This window comes from Staurois parvus, unplaced genomic scaffold (genome assembly GCF_062004578.1).
Source record: "Staurois parvus isolate SC_StPar_1 unplaced genomic scaffold, SC_StPar_1.0 ptg000018l, whole genome shotgun sequence".
NCBI classification, from domain to species: Eukaryota; Metazoa; Chordata; class Amphibia; order Anura; family Ranidae; genus Staurois; species Staurois parvus.
In genome coordinates this window covers 23220596-23239346 of record NW_028317814.1, presented here as the reverse complement: position 1 = coordinate 23239346, position 18751 = coordinate 23220596, and the positions used below count along the sequence as shown (strand labels likewise).

The following is an 18751-nucleotide window of genomic DNA, read 5'->3' as shown; positions in this document are numbered from 1 at the left end:
CTGTCAATTTACGCAACACTTTACATGTATATTGTACATTCACATCAGTCCCTAACCCTCAAGGAGCGTACAATCTAAGGTCCCTAACTTACATTCATACATACTAGGGACAATTTAGACAGAAGCCAATTATGTACCGGCATGTCTGTGTGGGAGGAAACTGGAGTACCCGGAGGAAACCCACACAGGCACAGGGGGAACATGCAAACTCCAGGCAGGTGCTGCCATGGCTGGGATTTGAACCAACGACCCTAGTACTGCCAGGTGGAAGGGCACCATTTAGCCACTGTACAGTACCTTAGGTTCATACCTAAGCGTTTGCTGCCGTGTTTTGCAGACATGCATTTAACATGATTTCCTATGGGACAGGTTCACATCTCCGTGTTTTCACCCGATGCATTTTTTTGGAAAGGGCCAGGGACTTTTTTGAACAGAAAACAATGTGTTTTTGGTTCTATAGACTTCTATGAGAATGCTGCAGAAAAGCATGTACTGTGTTTTTGCTGCGTTTTTACCACATTTTTTTATGCGTTTTGTTTTTAAAATCTGCCTAGCAACAAGAAAAATAAAATAAAATGAACACCCCACCCCTCCGCAAAACACATCAAAAATGTATCAAAAACACAAGTGCAAAAATGCAACGTAATGCATCAAACGCAACCTGCATAGGTGCGAACCTAGATTTAGACAAGACAAAGGTAAGGTGCTGCTACCTGGTTAGAAATTCTCCAACTAAAGCTGGAAATCACTGTGGCAGACCAGAAGTCTCCATTTGCTCATGTGTGGACATCTAAAAAATCTAAATGTCGGCAAGAAGGCGAAATAAATAATTTCCTCTTTATTGTCCCCCTTTGTAAAGTACAGCGCTGAGTGAACTATTGGCGCTTTATAAATACTGTATAATAATAATAATTGTATGCAAGGAGTCAAATATTCCATAGAGCAACCAACGCTAATGTGTTGCAGTCAGAAAAGATATTATTTATAACCAGCTATGAATAAGGTCTTTTCTTGAATGAAACGCATTTGCGTTGGTTGCTCTATGGAATATTTGATTTGCATTCAATAAAGAAGACATTTTTGTATTTCACTTTGTTGCTGAGATTTCCTTTTTTTGGACCTGATTTATACAGGTTTGAGTGGATAAACTTTTGTTGTCTTTTTAACCACTTCAAGCCCGGACACTTTCCCCCCCTTCCAGTCCAGACACTTTCACCCCCTTCCTGTCCAGGCCAATTTTCAGCTTTCAGCACTATCACACTTTCAATGACAATTGCGCGGTCATGCAACACTGTACCCATATGAATTTTTTAGCATTTTTTTGACAAAGACAAGACTTTCTTTTGCTGGTATTTATTCACCACTGGGATTTTTTATTTTTTTGCTATGTAAATGAAAAAGTCCAAACATTTTTGAAAAAAAAAGTGTTTTTCTTAAAAAATTTAGCAAATAAATAATATTTCTTCCTAATTCTTCGCCAAAATGTATTCAGCTATCTTTTTAGTAACAAAAATAAATAACCCAAATTAGTTTATAACCAAAACTTTTAATTTTTAAAAACAATTTTTTACATTTTTATTTTATTTTTTTTATATTATTATTTATGTTTTTTTTAACATACCATCACCCTAGCAGTACAGTGTCACCATGGTGACACTGTACTACTTGTGGGGGGTGATGAAGATTTTTTTTTTCTTTTTTTACACTGATTACTTTTACACCCATAAAGGCTGTAAAAGCAATAATTTCTCCTTCTCTCCGGCTGCATTCTTGCAGCCATTGAGAAATACTGTGTGAGCTGTGATTGGTCACAGCTTGTCACATGGTACAAGGCTGTTGTGAATAGTCCTGTACCATGTGATCTCTGTGATCATTCACAGATTTCACAGGTAGTAAGCAATGATGTCAGGAAGTGACATCTTGTTTACTACTGTTCATGTGATCACTGATCACATGAATCGGGACCTCACACAGAGTTCAGCACCAGATCAGCGCAGCGGGCACCAGATCCCAGGGAGCGCGCACAGGCAGTGAATATGGAGGCCATTTACAAACGGCGACCCGCTCTTGCACTACTTCCTTCCGGCCTATGTACATGAACAGATAACTTGACTTCTGGGAACATCCAGCATAGTGGCCTCTCATTCCTGTTCAAATCGCATGCTATTCTTCGCAGTCTGATTTGAGCCCATTCATTTTGTATCATTTTGGGTATTGGTTTTAGGTATCGGAGCGTTTGCATGAGTAGGAGAATTGGTGCAAATGTTTGGTATCGGCAGCTATACTGATACTGGTATCGGTGAAACCCTACTCCAAACATGACCTCTTTTGCTGCTAAAAGAAGAAAACTAATGCAGCCCTCACCTCTAAGAATTGGTGCAATTTAAGAAATGTTTGTGTTTGGGTTTAATACTGCTTTAAACTACTCGCTAACTGCGCTATAGCTGAATGACGGCTACGGCGCGGTTATCCAGTTCTGTGAGGGTGTCATATGACGTCCTCCAAGAACGCGGTCCCAGTGGCACGCACCCTGCGATCTCAGTGATCACTGTGTCTTATGGACACAGCTGATCACATGATGAGGTAAAAGGCCAATCACAGCGACCTTTTACCATGTGATCAGCTGTGCCCAATGACACAGCAGATTACCGAGTAAATAGAGTTGCCGGTTATCGGCTGCACTTTCCTCACACTTACACAGTGTGAGCAAAGTACTGCCGACAACCAGCAGCTGTCACAGAGCAGATCAGCACTGATCATCAGGGCACTGATGATCAGTGCCTAGCAGTGCCACCCACCAGTGCCCAGCAGTGCTGCCTATCAGTACCCAGCAGTGCCACCAGTCCGTGCCACCAGTCCGTGCCACCAGTCAATGCTGCCAGTCAGTGCCCATCATTGCTGCATATCAGTGCAGCATCATCAGTGCCTCCTCATCAATGCCCACCAGTGCTGCCTCATCAGTGCAGCCTATCCGTGCCACCTCATCAGTGCCCATCAGTGCAACCTATCAGTGCCTCCTCATCTGTGCCCATCAGTGCCGCCTCATCAACGCACATCAGTGCTTACTGCAAACCGAAAATATCAGTTGGAGATGGACTGACCATTTAAACATGGCAAGCTGGCCCTTGTGCTAGGTTGCATCTCCCAGCAGGGCATCCATTGAGGGATGTGAGATCTCCTAGACCTCCAAGCACTTCATTTCTCGGTTCTGCATAAAATTGACGGCGCTATATAAGTACCTGAAATAAATAAAATAAATATCAGGAATTGGTCATGGGTTTACCTCTCTAGCATCTACCGCAAAGTGAAAATATCAGTTGGAGATGGACTGACCCTTTAAACATGGCAAGCTGGCCCTTGTGCTAGGTTGCATCTCCCAGCAGGACATCCATTGAGGGATGTGAGGTCTCTTAGACCTCCAAGCACTTCATTCCTCGGTTCTGCGTAAAATTTGCGGCGCTATATAAGTACCTGAAATAAATGAATTAAATATCAGGAATTGGTCATGGGTTTACCTCTCTAGCATCTACCGCAAAGTGAAAATATCAGTTGGAGATGGACTGACCCTTTAAACATGGCAAGCTGGCCCTTGTGCTAGGTTGCATCTCCCAGCAGGACATCCATTGAGGGATGTGAGGTCTCCTAGACCTCCAAGCACTTCATTCCTCGGTTCTGCAAGGTACTGGCGTATTAACTGCCTTGTTGCCAGGGGACTTCACACTGCAGAGAGGTGTGCTGCTGAAATTACTGGCAATGAGAACGTTAAGCTTCACTGCAGAAGCAGGAGAGAGGAGGGGGGGGTGGTAAAATAAGATTTCAGCATGTGTAAAAATGGCACAAGAAGATAACATGTTCTATACTTCTCTGACGTGGGGTTGTTGTTTACCATCCCCAACTATTGAATGACTGGTGGTGTTTGGTTGGAGGGGGGGGGGGGGGGGTGAAGTGCAAGATTTGAAGAATCTCTAAGGGAGAATGGGGAGGGGGGGCGGGAGAAAGGATTTGAAAAGGGGAAGGAGGGGCAAGGATGGAGAGGGAGAGACAAGCGAAAAGGCGAAGATTGTCTATAAAAGAAGGGGGTAACCTCGCTGGCGCTGAATGACAGGGAGGTGATCGAGATGCTCCTCTCTCATTAAACATTCCTAAGAGAATCAGGCTGAGCGAGAGGGACGGAGAAGAGACGGCTGCTAGGACCAGACCGCAGGAGCGATGCCGGGGCTTCTCTGGTATCCTTTGAACATTAGGAAATGGATAGAAGGAAAAGGCGATGGATGTTGTTTGTGCATGGGTGAGACGGTGGTATTGAGGTGGTGGGGGGGCACTGCAGACCCCGGGGCTCAGGTAGAGGTGATGTCATGGTGTCACAGGTATGGCTCTCCACTGATTTATACAGCTTGGAGAAGATACACTTTTTACTACCAGCATAGCAGCATGTCCTACGCTCCGACCATCACCGGATGAACTCTCCGGCTGCTGGAAAATAAAAAGGTGCAACGGTTGCAGGAACGATCTTTCCTGCAGAACATCTGCGCTATTGCCCCAGCTTTCCACCCTCTCTCTACAATCCAGAGAACCGGAACACGGCCAACCTCTGCATCTTGCCCCCCTTGCTTGAGTCGGTTACTCATCCAGTCCTGCTGCTAAACTAGTCTACGGAGGTATTTGTAGGGCGCAAAGCAGAACTGAGTTTCTCAGGAGCGCTGATAATGGCTCTAGAAATCTTTTCTGAAATATCCCCCTCCAAAAGTGCGCCTGCCTTGGTGGAAGGGACCTCCGTACAAGATCGCAGACGTTTCCAGGAGCAATGATCTGCTTTGCGCCCGCTGAGTGATGGTGGCAGGATCAGTCGGCGGTTACAATTCTGTGAATGTCTGTGTGACTTCATGTCTGCTCTGTATGACTGGGGAAGAAGGCTTTGTTCAGAAAATCTGCATGATCTATGGTTGTGATGGGGGCGCTTTACGCTTCGCCAGAGGGAAGTTTATGTCCCCGTAGGTAATAATCTACCCATAGAGGCTTTGTATACATGGGACCTGCGTTCCTGCCAGTCCATAGATTGCTTGTCCCTCATTATGTCTTCTGTTGTGTATCTGAAGAAAGTTAACATGAATTCTCTGTGCAGGAACATTTTGGGATGTGGAACTTTGTGTCCTGATATTGCTCAGTGGTTATGTCCTGATGTCTGTGAGTGAGGAAGATGTGTCCTGATGTCTGTGAGTGAGGAAGATGTGTGTCCTAATATCTGTAGGTGAGGAAGATGTGTCCTGATGTTTGGAGTGATGAAGATGTGTCCTGATGTTTGGAGTGAGGAAGACATGTGTCCTGATGTCTGTAGGTGAGGAAGATGTGTCCTGATGGATGTAGGCAAGGAAGATGTGTCCTGATGTCTGGAGTGATGAAGATGTGTCCTGATGTCTGTAGGTGATGAAGATGTGTCCTGATGTCTGGAGTGAGGAAGACATGTGTCCTGATGTTTGGAGTGAAGAAGACACGTGTCCTGATGTCTGTAGGTGAGGAAGATGTGTCCTGATGTATGGAGTGATGAAGATGTGTCCTGATGTCTGTAAGTGAGGAAGATGTGTCCTGATGTCTGTAGGTGAGGAAGATGTGTCCTGATGTCTGTAGGTGAGCAAGATGTGTCCTGATGTCTGGAGTGATGAAGATGTGTCCTGATGTCTGTAGGTGATGAAGATGTGTCCTGATGTCTGTAGGTGATGAAGGTATGTCCTGATGTCTGGAGTGATGAAGATGTGTCCTGATGTTTGGAGTGAGGAAGACATGTGTCCTGATGGCTGTAGGTGATGAAGATGTGTCCTGATGTCTGGAGTGAGGAAGACATGTGTCCTGATGTTTGGAGTGAGGAAGACGTGTCCTGATGTCTGGAGTGATGAAGAGGTGTCCTGATGTCTGTAGGTAAGGAAGATGTGTCCTGATGTCTGTAGGTTAGCAAGATGTGTCCTGATGTCTGGAGTGAGGAAGACATGTGTCCTGATGTTTGGAGTGAGGAAGACATGTGTCCTGATGGCTGTAGGTGATGAAGATGTGTCCTGATGTCTGGAGTGAGGAAGACATGTGTCCTGATGTTTGGAGTGAGGAAGACATGTGTCCTGATGTCTGGAGTGATGAAGATGTGTCCTGATGTCTGTAGGTGAGGAAGATGTGTCCTGATGTCTGAAGGTGAGGAAGATGTGTCCTGATGTCTGGAGTGATGAAGATGTGTCCTGATGTCTGGAGTGGTGAGGATGTGTGTGAGTGATGAAGACATGTGTCCTGATGTGTGTGAGCGATGTGGAGTGAGGAAGATGTGTGTCCTGATGTCTGGAATAAGGAAGATGTGTCCTGATGTGTATGAGTGATGAAAACATGTGTCCTGATGCGTGTGAGTGAGGAAGACATGTCCTGATGTCTGTGAGTGATGAGGACATGTGTCCTGATGTCTGTGAATGAAGAAGACATGTTTTCTGATGTCTGTGAGGAAGACATGTCCTGAGGTCTGTGAGTGAGGAAGACATGTGTCCTGATGTGAGTGAGGAAGATGTTCCATGATGTCTGTGAGTGATGAAGACATGTTTCCTGATGTCTGTGAGTGATGAAGACATGTTTCCTGATGTCTGTGAGTGATGAAGACATGTTTCCTGATGTTTATGAGCGAAGATGTGTTCTGATGTGTGTGAGTGAGGAAGACGTGTCCTGAGGTCTGTGAGTGAGGAAGAGATGTGTCCTGATGTGAGTGAGGAAGAGATGTGTCCTGATGTGAGTGAGGAAGAGATGTGTCCTGATGTGAGTGAGGAAGAGATGTGTCCTGATGTGAGTGAGGAAGAGATGTGTCCTGATGTGAGTGAAGAAGAGATGTGTCCTGATGTAAGTGAGGAAGACGTTCCATTATGTCTGTGAGTGATGAAGACATGTCCTGATGTGAGTGTGTCTTAATATCTGGAGTGAGGAAGACACGTATGGAATGTGGAAAATGTGTCCTGATATCTGTGAGTGATGAAGACATTTCCTGATGTCTGGAGTGAGGATGGCATGTGTCCCATTATCTGGTAATGAGGAAGATGTGGTCTGATGTCTTGAGTGAGGAAGACATATCCCAATGTCTATGAGTGATGAAGACCTGTGTCCTGATGTACGGAGTGAGGAAGGCATGTGTAATGTTGTTTGTGAATGAGGAACATGTGTCCTGATGTCTGGAGTGAGAAAGACATGTGTCCTGATGTCTGTGAGTGATGAAAACATGTGTCCTGATGTCTCTGAATGAGGAAGACGTGTGTCCTGATGTCTGTGAGTGAGGAAGATGTGTGCCCTGATGTCTCTGAGTGAGGAAGACATGTGTCCTGATGTCTCTGAATGAGGAAGACATGTGTCCAGATGTCTCTGAATGAGGAAGACATGTGTCCAGATGTCTCTGAATGAGAAAGACGTGTCCTGATGTGTGTGAGTGAGGAAGGCATGTGTAATGTTGTTTGTGAATGAGGAACATGTGTCCTGATGTCTGGAGTGAGAAAGACATGTGTCCTGATGTCTGTGAGTGATGAAGTCATGTGTCCTGATGTGTGTGAATGAGGAAGACATGTCCTGACGTCTGAGTGAGGAAGACGTGTGTCTTGATGTCTGTGAGGAAGACATGTGCCCTGATGTCTGTGAGTGAGGAAGACATGTGTCCTGATGTCTCTGAGTGAGGAAGACACGTGTCTTGATGTCTGTGAGTGAGGAAGACATGTGTCTTTATGTCTGTGAGTGAGGAAGACGTGTGTCCTCATGTCTGTGAGTGAGGAAGACGTGTGCCCTGATGTCTGTGAGTGAGGAAGACGTGTGTCCTGATGTCTGTGGGTGAGGAAGACGTGTCCTGATGTCTGTGAGAGAGGAAGACGTGTCCTGATGTTTATGAGAGAGGAAGACATGTCCTGATGTCTATGAGTGAGGAAGACGTGTCCTGATGTCTATGAGAGAGGAAGACGTGTCCTGATGTCTATGAGAGAGGAAGACGTGTCCTGATGTCTATGAGAGAGGAAGACATGTCCTGATGTCTATGAGAGGGGAAGACATGTCCTGATGTCTTATAGTGACGAAGACATGTGTCCTGATGTCTGTGAGTGAGGAAGACGTGTCCTGATGAGAGTGACGAAGACGTGTCCTGATGAGTGATGAAGACGTGTCCTGATATGAGTGACGAAGACGTGTCCTGATGTGAGTGACGAAGACGTGTCCTGATGTGAGCATGGAAGACGTGTCCTGATGAGAGTGATGAAGACGTGTCCTGATGACTGATGAAGACGTGTCCTGATGTGAGTGACGAAGACGTGTGCTGATGTGAGCACGGAAGACGTGTCTTGATGAGAGTGACGAAGACGTGTACTGATGTGAGTGATGAAGACGTGTCCTGATGTGAGCATGGAAGACGTGTCCTGATGTGACCATGGAAGACGTGTCCTGATGTGAGCATGGAAGACGTGTCCTGATGTGAGTGTGGAAAGCAAATTTCTAGAATGAAGAAGATGTGTCCTGATATCTGTGAGTGATGAAGACATGTTCTGTTGTCTGGAGTGAGGATGGGATGTGTCCTGTTATCTGTGAATGAGGAGGACATGTGTATTGAGTGAGGAAGACATTTGTCCTATTGTCTCTGAATGAAGAACGTTTCTTTATGTCTGGAGAGAGGAAAAAGTATCCCAATGTCTGTGAGTGATGAACATGTGTCCTGATGTTTGTAAGTGATAAAGACATCTGATGACTGTGTATGGGGAGCTCTGTAGTCTGATCACTGTGTATGAGGAGCTCTGTAGTCTTATCACTGTGTATGGGGAGCTCTGTAGTCTGATGACTGTGTATGGGGAGCTCTGTAGTCTGATGACTGTGTATGAGGAGCTCTGTAGTCTGATCACTGTGTATGGGGAAGCTCTGTAGTCTGATGACTGTGTATGGGGAGCTCTGTAGTCTGATCACTGTGTATAGGGAAGCTCTGTAGTCTGATCACTGTGTATGGGGAGCTCTGTAGTCTGATCACTGTGTATGGTGAGCTCTGTAGTCTGATGACTGTGTATGGGGTAACTCTGTAGTCTGATGACTGTGTATGGGGAGCTCTGTAGTCTGATCACTGTGTATGGGGAAGCTCTGTAGTCTGATCACTGTGTATGGGGAGCTCTGTAGTCTGATCATTGTGTATGGAGGAGCTCTGTAGTCTGATCACTGTGTATGGGAGAGCTCTGTAGTCTGATCACTGTGTATGGGGAGCTCTGTAGTCTGATCACTGTGTATGGGGAAGCTCTGTGGTCTGATCACTGTGTATGGGGGAGTTCTGTAGTCTGATCACTGTGTATGGGGGATCTCTGTGGTGTGATCACTGTGTATGGTGGAGCTCTGTGGTCTGATGACTGTGTATGGGGGAGCTCTGTAGTCTGATCACTGTGTATGGGGGAGCTCTATGGTCTGATGACTGTGTATGGGGGAGCTCTATAGTCTGATCATTGTGTATGGAGGAGCTCTGTAGTCTGATCACTGTGTATGTATGTAGCTCTGTGGCCCGCTGTCTGTGTAATGGGGGAGCTCTGCGGTGTATGTCTTTGTGTAAGTGAATGCTACGTGGTCTTATATCTGTGTATGTGACAGAGGAGTCTCTGATAAACCAACCACAGAGGAGAATGTAGGCAATAGCAGTGCATACATTTCAGTCTGCCCCCTCCGGACTCCATAAGTTCCAGCTCAGAGTACCAGCAAATTTGAATACAAATGGGTATCAAAAACTGTATTTATAGGCAAGTTTGTTCCATTTCCTACAGTCTATAAATTGATAGTTTTTTTCCCCGTATATGTTATTTCAGTTTCTAATTAACATGTTTTATTTTCCTCCAAACCACAATAATATATATATATATAGTGCCTTGAAAAAGTAATCATACCCCTAGAAATTTTCCACATTTTGTCATGTTACAGCCAAAAACGTAAATGTATTTTATTGGGATTTTATGTGATAGACCAACACAAAGTGGCACATAATTGTGAAGTGGAAGGAAAATGATAAATGGTTTTCAAAACTTTTTACAAACAAATATCTGAAAGTGTGGTGTACATTTGTATTCAGCCCCCTTTACTCTGATACCCCGACTAAGATCTAGTGGAACCAATTGCCTTCAGAAGTCACCTAATTAGTAAATAGAGTCCACCTGTGTGCAATTTAATCTCAGTATAAGTACAGCTGTTCTGTGAAGCCCTCAGGGGTTTGTTAGAGAACATTAGTGAACAAACAGCATCATGAAGGCCAAGGAACACACCAGATAGGTCAGGGATAAAGCTGTGGAGAAGTTTAAAGCAGGGTTAGGTTATAAAAAAAAATATCCCAAGCTTTGAACATCTCATGGAGCCCTGTTCAATCCATCATCCGAACATGGAAAGAGTATGGCACAACTACAAACTCACCAGGACATGGCCGTCCACCTAAACTGACAGGCCGGGCAAGGAGATCATTAATCAGAGAAACAGCCAAGAGGCCCATGGGAACTCTGGAGAAGCTGCAGAGATCCACAGCTCAGGTGGGAGAATCTATTAGCCGTGCACTCCACAAATCTGGCCTTTATGGAAGAGTGGTAAGAAGAAAGCCATTGCTGAAAGAAAGCCATAAGAAGTCCCATTTGCAGTTTGCGAAAAGCCATATGGGGGACACAGCAAGCATGTGGAAGAAGGTGCTCTGGTCAGATGAGACCAAAATTAAATTTTTGGCCTAAAAGCAAAATCCTATGTGTGGCAGAAAACTAACACTGCACATCACCCTGAACACACCATCCCCACCGTGAAACATGGTGGTGGCAGCATCATGCTGTGTGGATGCTTTTCTTCAGCAGGGACAGGGAAGCTGGTCAGAGTTGATGGGAAGATGGATGGAGCCAAATACAGGGAAATCTTAGAAGAAAACCTGTTAGAGTCTGCAAAAGACTTGAGACTGGGGCTGAGGTTCACCTTCCAGCAGGACAACGACCCGAAACATCCAGCCAGAGCTACAATGGAATGGTTTAGATCAAAGCATATTCATGTGTTAGAATGGCCCAGTCACAGTTCAGACCTAAATCCAATTGAGAATCTGTGGACAGACTTGAAAATTGCTGTTCACAGACGCTCTCCATCCAATCTGACAGAGCTTGAGCGATTCTGCAAAGAAGAATGGGCAGAAATGTCCCTCTCTAGATGTGCAAAGCTGGTAGAGACATCCCCAAAAAGACTTGCAGCTGGAATTGCAGGGAAAGGGGGTCCTACAAAGTATTGACTCTGGGGGGCTGAATACAAATGGACGCCACACTTTTCACAGATTTATTTGTAAAAAGTGTTGAAAACCATTTATCATTTTCCTTCCACTTCACAATTATGTGCCACTTTGCGTTGGTCTATCACATCAAATCCCAATAAAATACATTGATGTTTTTGTTTGTAACATGACAACATGGGAAACATTTCAAGGGGTATGAATACTTTTTCAAGGTGCTGTATACTGTGTATATATCTGTTCAGGTCTGCAATAAAGTGCGTTGCACTGCATGAGCAAAGCATAGATTCAGTTTAAGGTGAATTTAAACCCAAAATCAAAAGTTCAATGTGTTGCAATTTAGCAATCCTTATGTGGTGGCTGCATTTGTTTTCTTTCTTACACTTGTTTTCATCCACTCTATGGAGGAGCAACAGAGACACCCTTGGATGGCAGCATTGTTAGCTTGGGGAGAGGGTAGCGTTAGATGCAGTAGCAAACTTAGATGAACTTGACTAACAAAGCCAAACTCCAGCTAACACTTTTTAAGCTGTTATAGCAACAAGTTTTTTCCTTTTTAAGTTAAAGGTTTTATAAATGAATACAAGCTGATCATTGTAAGCACCCCTGTAAGTGGTAAATAGTTTTCACAACCCTCTAACTGACACTTTTGCTGGACCCCAAAGACTCCAAAGCACAAAACAGACTTTTAGGGTGCCCCTGGAAAGCAAAGAGAATCAATGTAATAAGGTATTATTATTATTATACAGGATTTATATATTATTATACAGATTTATATATTATTATTATACAGGATTTATATATTATTATTATACAGGATTTATATATTATTATTATTATACAGATTTATATATTATTATTATACAGGACTTATATATTATTATTATTATACAGGACTTATATATTATTATTATACAGGATTTATATATTATTATACAGGATTTATATATTATTATTATTATACAGGATTTATATAGAGCCAACAGTTTTCTCAGCGCTTTACAATATAACGGGAGCAGGGGCGAACTGATCATTTGGAAACTCCGGCACTGCCCGAGGGCCCGGGGTCAGTAGGGGGCCCCATGAGATGCCCCTGTTACCTTTTTCATAGGCTTTTTTGAGTTTGGGCAAGGACACAGGGGCCCCATGATCCCCTATTGCCTGGGGGCCCCATGAGTTGTCAGTCCACCCCTGAACGGGAGATAATACAGCAACAACACAGTTCAATACAAGAGGTTTAGGAGGGCCCTGATCCTGGGAGCTTACAATCTAAGGTGAAAAGGGATAATATACACCCCTGCAAGCTTTTGCTGCATAAATTGTATTTGTAATAATATATTTGTACATTCCACCCTTTTTTACCTTAATAGATTTCTTGGCTTTCCTGGAGCGCCCTAAAAAGTCTGTTTTTGTGCTTTGGCATCTTTGGGGTTTATGCTAGTATTCAGGGTGTGGTGCCCCTACTTCCCAGTTTTAGATGGTTCAGTTCACTTTTGCTGGACAGCTTGTTAAAGCTGTTAAAGCTCTGTTAAAGAAAGCTGAAAAATAACAGATCTACTGGCCAGATCACCAGCTGAAAAAAGTAGAAAAAAGCCTAAAAAAGATGAGGGCACCCATCACATCTAAGCCGGGGAGGACTGACCATTTGGAAACTCGGGCACTGCCCAAGGGCCCGGGGTCAGTAGGGGACCCATGAGATGCCCCTGGTACCTTATTCATAGGCTTTTTTGAGTTTGGGCAAGGACACAGGGGCCCCATGATCCCCTATTGCCCGGGGCCCCATGATCCCCTATTGCCCGGGGCCCCATGAGTTGTCAGTCCGCCCCTGCATCTAAGGCTAGGTTCATATCTATGCAGGTTGTGTTTGACCTGCATTGTTTCTGCATTGCGGTTTGCATTTTTTCACCTGTGTTTTTGATGCGTTTCTTTTTTAATTTTTCTTGTTGCTAGGCAGATTTAAAACGCAAGACGCATAAAAAATGCAGGAAAAACACACTACATGCTTTTCTTCAGCGTTTCCATTGAAGTTTTGAAACAAAAACGCAACTTTTTGTGCTCAAAAAAGACCCTGACGAAACGCAAAACGCATCACAAACGTAGCAAAAACGCATGTGCAAAATGCACCATAAAAAGCACTGCAGAAATGGATCAAAGGCAAACTGCATAGGTGTGAACCTAGCCTTAGGGCTAGTTCACACTAGATACAGTCCAGTGAATTATTTTTTCTGCATCAAAAATGTATGCACAGTGTTTTCTGTGTATTCCAATGGCCCTAGTTCACACCAGTGCAGTCAGTTCCAGTCAGCTTCCAGTGCAGAAAAAAAAAGTAGAACATGCTGCATTTTTTCTGCACAGAAGCATACTAGAACATGGCAAACTGCATCAAAACTGCACCGGAACTGCGTGTGGTGTGAACTGTAAGCAACAATGTATCCGGAATATATCCGGAGTGCATTTCTGTAGTGTGAACTGGCCCTTAGTCCAGGGTCACACCTATGCATTTTCTGTTGCGTTTTTCAGAAATGTACAGAAGTCCATTTAATATGATTTCCTATGGGACAGGTTCACATCTCCGCATTTTCACCCTGTGCGGTTTTTGGAAAGGGTCAGGGACTTTTTTAAATGAAAAATGTTGCGGTTTTGTTTCAATAGGCTTCAATGGAGAAATGCATGTAGTGCATTTTTGATGCATTTTGCATTTTAATCTGCCCAGCAACAATTTGAAAAAAAAAAGTAAAATGCATCAAAAATGCATGTGCAAAAAATGCAAAACGCACCGCACAAAGCACTGCAGAAATGGATCAAACACAACACTTACATGTGACAGGTGCCAGACTGGACTAAGCCCTAAGCACCTTGAAAAAGTCACGTGATTGGCGACGAAACACGTTGGGGAAGAGCTTTTGGATGACGTCACGATGCAACTAGGAATCAGCGTTCTATCATAGTGGTCATATCAAGGGCCCTTTTACTATTGTGTCACACGATTGCTATATGACATGTTGTCATGTTTGGAGGATATACCTCTGTAGTATATGTTAGCTGACTTAAACGGCACAGATTACTAAGATTTATTGGCGGCTTTTTACGCTTGGTGCGATCTGGCATCTGTCACATGTGAGTGTACATTTGGATATGTTTCAGTGGTAAATAAAGCTTTTTAAGTGTTACACACTATGTAATGGGCAGCACAGTAGCTAAGTGGTTAGCACTTCCTCCTGGCAGTACAAGGGTTGCCAGTTCAAATCCCAACCACAGCACCACCTGCCTGGAGTTTGCATGTTCTCCCTGTGCCTGCATGGGTTTCCTCTGGGTACTCTGGTTTCCTCCTACGCTCCAAAGACATGCTGCTAGGTTAATTGGCTCCTGTCTAAATTGTCCCTAGTATGTGTATGAATGTGAGTTAGGGATCTTAGATTGTACACCCCTTGAGGGTTAGGGACTGATGTGAATGTACAATATATATGTAAAGTGCTGCGCAAATTGATGGCGCTATATAAATATCTGTAATAATAATATGTGAAATTTTTTATTTATGAGGATTACTGCCCATGAGGGGTGCATTTGGAGCGAGATATTAACATCCATTATTCATCAAGTTGATCTTCAGTGTCCAACATGGGACCAAAAGTGCGGTTAGACCGAGCATATTACATGTGAGGTCGCACTGCTGGAGGTGACCACACATCTGGTGGTTCAATAGGCTTCAATGGAGAAATACATGTAGTGCATTTTTGATGCGTTTTGCGTTTTAATCTGCCAATTTGGAAAAAATAAGCAAAATGCATGTGCAAAAAAATGCAAAACGCACCGCAAAAAAGCACTGCAGAAACGGATCAAACGCAACACTCACGTGACAGGTGCCAGACCGCACCAAGCCTCCCCTTGAAAAAGTCACGTAATCGGTGACGAAACATGTTGGGGGAGAGCTTTTGAATGATGTCACGATGCAACCAGGAATCAGCGTTCTATCATAGTGGTGGTGCGCATCCTTCCAAGCGTATATAGATCGGAAGACACTCAGGTATTATATCAAGGGCCCTTTTACTATTGTGTTACATGATTTCTATATGACATGTTCTCATTTTGGAGGATATACCACTGTAGTATATTTTAGCTGACTGGCAGCACTAGGGTCACCAGTTCAAATCCAATTCTTTGGTTGGAGCACTCGGTGGTCACAGGAGGAAGGAAATTCTATATAGAAGCATCTTTGTTTGGACTTTTATATTATTCTCACTTATAATATTCACTATTATTTATTCATTAGCTAGATTTGTAGCGCTGCACTTTATTTTTTTTTTACAATATAATAAATGTTTGCTTTTGGGTTTAATACAGCTTCAAAAAGGCCTCAACCCCATGGAGTGTTCACATAGCAACTGAAAGCTCTACTTATGCCCTACTAGTATAATCAGGCAGCGCTGATCCATTTCGCCAACTAGCCCTACAGAGACTTCTCAAAAGAAAAGGGATTCAGTTTATAGAGCATTTTCATCTTTTCATGTTTTTGTAGTGTAGGGTAATTTAACATATTAAAAAGTCTCGAAAGGGAAACTGGCAGAATCAGAGTGCGTCGTAACTGGAGAGGAAGGTGGGCCGGGGAGGTTGTATAGATTATTTTCTTGGCTATTTTTTTTTTTTAGCTTTGAAGGATGACATATGTTTTAAATATTATGTTCGGTAAATATTCTAGTGGTCATAAACAGGCATCTGTGTCTGTAACAAGCTGAAATGGATTTGATTTTGTGTTCCTTTTGCAAAGGCTTGAGTTGTCTATTGTAAATATTTTAACAGTTTTTATCAGGGGCGGACTGACCATTCGAGCACTCGGGCACTGCCCGAGGGCCCGTGGTCAGTAGGGGGCCCCATGAAATGCCCCTGGTACCTTTTATAGGCTTTTTTGGGTGTGCTTTGAGTGAGGGCAAGGACACAGGGGCCCCATGATCCCCTATTGCCCGGGGGCCCCATGAGTTGTCAGTCCGCTCCTGGTTTTTATGTACAGTATGTTTTTATTAGCAAACAATTTACGAAACAAAAAACAATCTTACCACAACACTCTAATCTGCCCTGAAACCCAATCAGCTGTAGACACTATGGGGTTGATTTACTAAAGGCAAATAGACTGTGCACTTTGCAAGTGCAGTTGCTCTAGAGCTTAGTAAATGAGGTGAAGTTTCACTCTATTAAGTATATCCAATCACATGCAAGGAAAATAAAAAAAAAAACCTAGCATTTTTGCTTGCATATGATTGGACGATGGACTACACTCTGGGGCAACTGCACTTGCAAAGCGCACAGTCTATTTGTCTATAGTAAATCAACCCCAATATACTACTCTGTACAGCGCTGAGCAAACTTTCTGGCGCTATATAAATACTGTATAATAATAATAATAATATTGCTAGTCAAGGCCAAAATGGTCTTTTGTACAATTTGTGACGGTTATGTACAACCCCCATCTCATTTGAATTTTTGAATCAAAGTTTTCCTTGTTTACTTAAAATGGAACTTTAGCCAAACCTCTCTTGTTGACCACTTAGGGCTCATGCAGGGGCGGACTGACCATTTGGAAACTCGGGCACTGCCTGAGGGCCCGGGGTCAGTAGGGGGCCCCATGAGATGCCCCTGGTACCTTTTTCATAGGTTTTTTTGAGTTTGGGCAAGGACACAGGGGCCCCATGATCTCCTATTGCCCGGGGGCCCCATGAGTTGTCAGTCCACCCCTGGGCTCATGTACACTGCAGCTCCTAAACTGACGTTCAGGAGCTGTTCAGCGTTTTTTTCAGCAGCCCCTGAACTCTCCCTAATGTTTTCCTATGTGTCCATGTACACATCTTCGTTTACAGTCGTTTACAGGCAGTTGAGTTTACAGTTGTTTTTTTGAACGTACTAAACTTGCATTCAGGAGTAGATTTTACCAACGCCAAATGCTTGTAAACGTGTGTAAATGCGGTTAACCGCGTTTATAGGCATTTGCATTTAGAAGCGTTTTTTAACTGTTCCATGTGCAGATGCTGTCCAGAGCCTTTTTTTATCATCAAAAATGCGTGAAAAGCATTTTCCATGTTTTCAAATGGACCCGGTACACCAGTGCAGTCAGTTCCAGGTTTTGCGTGAAGAAAAAAATGGTAGAACGTGCCGCAATATGCTCATGATGGGATCCATAGTGAATGCAACCAGAAAAGACAGGTCATCTCCACACATACTGCGCTCTCTGCTTCTGCTCTCTGTATTCCTCTCAAAATGTCTGAAATAGTTAATTATTTACTATGTTTCAGTGAATTTTGGACATTTGGGAAGGTCTCCTGAGGTTATCTTTTAAAAACGCTTCTAAACGCAAACGCACATAAATGTGGTATGCAAAAGCAGCTAAACTGACGTTTTTTAACCTACGTTTTCCAGCAGTCAGTTTCCATCGTTAAGAATAGTTTTCCAAACGCCCCGTGTATATGAGCCCTTAGAATACAGGGGTAGATCTCTCCAATGGGGACACAAACAATAATAAAAACATGGCAGAATGTGTTACTGTTTTCCACTCTACAAAGTGGTGTGTATTTTTAGTGTTGTTGGTGACCCATTTGGAGAAATGTCTGTTTTCCTTTCTCAAAGAAAGGTCAACTCACCCTTTTGTTATGATTCTTCTCAATCACCTTAAAGCAGAAGTTCACCCTAGAATTACTCTACTCTACAGCCATATATAACACAAGTACCATGATAAATGTATACCACCATGTTTGCTATCCCTCCACGCTCTGGTTATCCAGATATTTTCACAGGAAACTGCTGGCCATTTACGAGCAACACCATGCAACTCTTGGTGTCGCTCAGCCCCCCATACTATCCATGTCTTGTAAAGTCTGTCTGGGAAACACCTCTTCTTTGCCCCGATGCTGCCAAAGATGTAGTTTTATGTTTTCGCTCATAAATGGCCAGCAGTCTCCAGTGCTGATTCCTGGGCAAAGAGAATGCAGACAGAAGTCACACAAGGGGCTATGCATATATCAAAGTACATTCAATATATGACTGTTTAACCTCCCAGCGGTATTCCCGAGTGTAGCTCGGGGAAAAGTTTCAGTACCAAAAGCAGTAACCCCGAGCGACACTCGGGCTTACCATGCGGCGCTGCTCCGGCATCTGTTCTTCACTTACCTTGTCCTGCGCTCCCGCGATGTCCCTCCTGCAGTGTCCCCGGCAATGTAATCCGGCAGATGCTGGCATCTGTTATCTGGGTTCCGTCCCCTGCGACGTCGGGATGTACGGGGACGGAACGGCGGGAAACTTGAAAATGACAAAAAGTGACATTCACTAAATACACTAAAATCACATAGTAAAACATTACTGTATCAAACCATTTCACATACATTTTGTCCCGAGTGCTTTGTCCTGTGCCCTGCCTACATTTTTACTGTTCTTTTTGCCTGGAAACTGAGAAACGTCCATGGCATCCAAAAAGCGCCCCTTTATGTAAAAAGTGGTTTTAGACCAGCTAGAGAACAG

At 43.8% G+C, this 18751-nt stretch overlaps 1 protein-coding gene across 1 annotated transcript in view; it reads left to right on the top strand.

Annotated features, from left to right (window-relative positions):
* The first annotated feature begins 4025 nt into the window (after window positions 1-4025).
* Window positions 4026-18751, top strand: part of LOC149473188 (ankyrin repeat and fibronectin type-III domain-containing protein 1-like) — a 455911-nt gene continuing 441185 nt past the window's right edge. The window contains exon 1 of the mRNA XM_089683050.1: window positions 4026-4226. The gene's annotated coding sequence lies outside the window, so the exon portion shown is untranslated. The remainder of the gene's footprint in view (window positions 4227-18751) is intronic.